A 5,000-nucleotide genomic window follows, 5' to 3' on the forward strand; every position below is an offset into this window, starting at 1 on the left:
AGAAAAAGTAGAATGTTTTAAATAAACAATTACCCACACCACTGCTCCTGTCTTCGAGGACCAAAAATACTCTACAGATCAATAGCACAAAAACAGTTTTTGGGCTTAGATGGAAGAAATTATGTCTATCTTTGTTTTCCTGCGTCCTCTGAAAATAATGTGTTTGTGCATTAAATATGATATATATCCACACTCAACTGGTAAATCAAACCAAACTGTTAAAAATGTCTATGAATGTACAAACCTAACCTGGCTATTGACTACACAATCATTAGAATTGTATTTTCAAACACAGGAATACAGTAGGTTTTTTTCTCTATATAGCTCTATAACCAATGGAAGCTCAAGCTTGGGATATTTTAACAGCACTTTAGAGGACTTCCTACTGTAAATATTTCACTGTAGTATGTGCTAAATCATTTTGCCATTCCCCCACCAGAGATACCTAAGCTGCAACTGCACTTCTCACCCCCAAGAAATGTTAAGCCTGAAATGTTCTACATACACAATATACTGACCCTAATAACCCATCTAAAAATTTAAGACTGACACTTAAATCCTTCTTGTTATGAATTGACCGTAAATATGAAACTCTGAGCAAACTTGAGCGTTATATAAGGACGTAGGGAACAAGAATGTGCAACACGTTAATAGTTGGTTGTGTATCTTATAACGTGCTCCAGAGATACATTTATACACTAGAACTATCTTATTGAGATACTGAGATCCTTATAGCAACATTTTGTTGTGTACCATGACACAAGGTTGGTCATCATGGTTAAAGTAAACATAAAAAAAGTAAAATGTGCAATGCCAGATAAGAAGAATAGTAAAGATGGCTAAGCAACATGTAATGCACCACTTGGGAATTGAATGGCCCATAACTGATTTAATGGCATGAAAAAAAACCCTCAAATTCAAATCTGGTTTACACATAGCCGACCTATTCATTCAGTGTTAGGCACTTAAAAGAGAGTTTTCCCTTTCAGGATCTCGAGCTATGTCGAAAACGCTGTGGGAACGCCTTGCGTTGTTCATGCTCTGAATCACATGTAAAATCCGGCCAATAGGCAAGTCGTGATGTCATTGGCGACTTTCTCTTCAGGTAAGCGCTTTGTGTGTGAATCTGAGCAGCCATGAGCTTTAAATGCAAGCAGAATTATGACTGCAGTCGATGTGTTGTTTGCTTAGCTTAGGAGCATGTTTATTCGGCTCTCAAGGGAGTCAACTGTTAGCATTTTTAGCCGTGTGGCTATGCGCTCCTAGAGAGCGCTCTCTCTCGCCGGGGCGAAGGGCTAACAGGCTGACCTAGCAGAAAGCATGGAGACAGATGAGTCCTCTCCAGCCTCCCCTGGTGGGCCGAGCTCCCATTCCCCGGGGAAAGCACTCACTTCGGCGGTTCCTTCTTTGAGCGTGTGTAACACAGAGCTCCAAATTTCTTCCTCCGAGGAGGGATTTTTCAGATGCTAGCAAGCCCACGGACTCCTCACAGCCTGTGCTGCTCGAGGAGCTCCTGGAGGTAGTGACGTGGGAAACAGAAGCAACGCGTTCCCAGCAAGCTAGATGAGCTTTTTACTGGTCCCACATCACAGCCTCTGCCGATGAGGGTTTCCTGCATCCCACGGCACAGCCTCCGCCCCGGGGCGTACCGTTCTATCAGACTTGCGGGCAGATGGAAGGATAGGCTGTTAACTTTTCCACAAGATGTGCCTCAGAGTGCAGCTTTTTTCCCGTGGGTGTCTCCCACTATTTCCGCCCGAAAGATCGCTGCGGATGGAGGAGACCTGCTGCCTCTCAGGAGGCCCCAACGGCTGCAGGGCATTGCTCCAGCCATTTTGGGAGGGTCAGAGACCAGGCTTGAGAGGCTAGTTCCCCTAAGAGATTTCCTGGCAGCTTGGGAAAGCCTGGCAGATGCATCTTGGTGGGTCCTGCACACAGTAGACAGGGGCTACTTCTTTCAGTTTGGGGCCTTTCCTCCCCAGATCAATGGGTTGTGTCCCACCATAGAGGGACACAAGCAGGCTCTGGTCCTGGAACAGGAAGTGCGCACCCTCCTAAGGAAAGGGGCTATCAAGGTGGTTTATGGACCTGCTGTCCCCCCTCGAGGGACCTCTTTGGGAATTCCTCCCAGAAGGGATCTCCTCTCACAGGCAGGGAAACCCTGGTTCACCCCCGCCCAGGCTTATGGAAGCTGTGGCTGAGGCCCCTGAGGGGGTGCAGTTCCTAGCAGCTGGTCTCTTTACTGAGGTACTAGAAACCATCCTCCATTCCAGAGCTCCCTCCGCAAGGAGGTTGTATGCCGCTAAATGGCATCTGTTTACCATGTGGTGTGAGCACCACCAGTTGGACCCAGTCAACTGCCTGGTTGGTTCAGTTCTGGAGTACTTGCAGGAACAGTTTGCCACAGGACTCAACCCTGAAGGTTTAAGTGTCTGTCCCCTCGTGACTCGTTTTTTTACGTGGCACCCGGAGGCTGAAGCTCAGGATACGACCCAGAGTGCCTGTGTAGGACTTGGCTGTTGTACTGGCTGCCCCCCTTCGAGCCCTTGGCCAAGGTGGCCCTTAGGTATCTGTCGGTTTCCTCCGTTGGGAGGGTCGGAGACCTGCAGGTTCTTTCCGTGGCCCTGTCTCTCCGGGAGTTTGCCCCTGGCATGGCCAGCGCTTTTCTTTACCCTAAATCAGGGAATGTGCCTAAGGTGCCTGCGGCTCCCTCACGACCTGTCATTTTGCAGGCATTCTGCTTTCCTCCTTTCCTAGCCCCCAACCAGAAAAAGCTAAATCAACCCTGCGAGCACTGGACACATACCTCCACAGGACGAGTCCGTGGAGGGAGTCGGAGCAGCTGTTTGTCTGCTATGGCCCTCATGGGAAAGGTTTTCCGGTTAATAAGCAGACGCTCAGCAGATGGATTGTGGATGACATTTCTTCGTGTTCTGAGTCCTCTGGTCTTCCCCACTCCCTTCAGAGTCAAGGCTCATTCCACCCAGGGTATGGCCTGGTCCATTGGAGTTTCTCTCCAGGACATGGTAACGTTTGTATGAAGATAATGTCACTAGGTGACGTATGTAACCCTAGTTCCCTGAGGGAACAAGACCTGTGTCAACAGGCCATACTCCCTGCATCCCTGCATTGCTTACCTTCTCCTTTTCTGAAGCTAATGTCGCTACCATCGCTCACCCATTTTGTAACTTCCTGGTTTATGCAATGTCGCCCGCCAATGATGTCGCAACTTGCCCTATTCGCAAGTTTATTATATCACACGTGATTCAGAGCGTGAACAACGCGAGGCGTTCACTGTCTCGTTCCCTCAGAGAACTAAGGTTACATACGTAACCTAGTGACATCTTTAATAACACACATAAGTCAGTGATTCAAACATCAACTGGACCTTTACAAGTTATAGTTAATTTTTTCAGATTTTTTTCCTTTTTTTTATTTTTATTTTATTTTTTTTAGAATTTACTGATATACAGTAAAATGCTTTATTTCTGCTAATACTGCAATGCGCTTTTAACAAACCCGAGATAATCATGTACTTGAATGGCTCCTTAACATGCCAATAGAGATTCCCCTGTGGGCAAGTCTTGACAGGAAGTCAATAAGGGTGCGTTAAAGATGGGATTGGAACACAGACTTTGTCTTTCCCCTTTATCACAGTGTCATCTCAAAAAGGTCATACAGGACATAGTCTGGTTTCAACTTCTTTTTGCTCTTAACCCCCCCTCCACACACATACACACACACACACACACACACACACACACACACACACACACACACACACACACACATACATACACACACAAAACATGCTTGTGGGCTGCCATGAATCAGACAGCACTGTAGTGACATCAAACACAGAGGTAATGAAATATTTATAAAGGCTCCAACTTACATAATGCTTATGTAAGTGCTCTATTTAGAAAGCAGACTAACACCATTGTCTTCCACTTCTTTTTACTTTCACCCCACTTTTTTTTACAGACTGTGGACTAGTTCTCAAATATTCTTTTCTGTTAAATAATGTCCTTTCTGTCATTTCCCTAATATCTTCTCCATATTACAAAAATGATATTCAGTTTGAAGTTGAAAACCTTAATAATGATGGATTCTGTAATGAATGAACGTTGGCGTCACTCAGATGAGGACGGGTTCCCTTCGTAGTCTGGTTCCTCTCAAGGTTTGTTTTTAATACCATCTCAGGGAGTTTTTTTCTTACCACTAGCATTACTGGTATGATCATTAGTGATCATTTGGGATAATAGGATGAATTTTTAGGGACTATAAATTAAAATTCTATATTTGTAATATCTTTCTTTCTGTAACGGTACATTGTTTCTATTCCTAAAAGTGCTATACAAATAAAGATTTTTAAAATGTTTTATTATTATTGTTATTAATAATAGAAAAAAATAATCGTTATTGTTTAGAATCTATTTCCAACACTAATCAGCTGAAGAACACCAGTGCTTTGCTAATTTCGGTGCTTTGCTTAGCTGGTTTTTTTTTTCCTCTTTCACATTTCTGCTATTTTTGCAGTCAGATTTCAATTAGCACCTGCACCGATGTTATTACAAAGGATCAGCAGGGGATGTGGCACCCAAAAGTGCTATTTTCAATGAACCCTGGTCTAAATTTACATTTTAACATTCATGCTACTCTCTCCCACTTTTAGCATGTATCCATGGCCTAAACAGGATCCTTCTAAATTCGCATAGCTGCCTAAAAATGTGTGTCATATTTCTTTCCAGCTGCTTTAACAAACTTACAAAGATAACTGGATTACGAATGTGAGCGGGTTGACATATCATGCTAATTGAAACAGTTGATGTTTGTTAGAATGCAGTGATGCTACCAGCTGCACCGTTGAGCCTCCAATTTCATATAATAAATACATCTGAGGTCTATGATCTTAAAAAACATAATTATCATATAAATGAACTACAGAAATATAATTTAAAAACTTCAAAAACATTGAGCAAATTAGTTCTCCTCACACA

The sequence above is a fragment of the Silurus aristotelis genome (assembly GCF_946808225.1).
Source record: "Silurus aristotelis genome assembly, chromosome: 27".
Lineage (NCBI taxonomy): Eukaryota > Metazoa > Chordata > Actinopteri > Siluriformes > Siluridae > Silurus > Silurus aristotelis.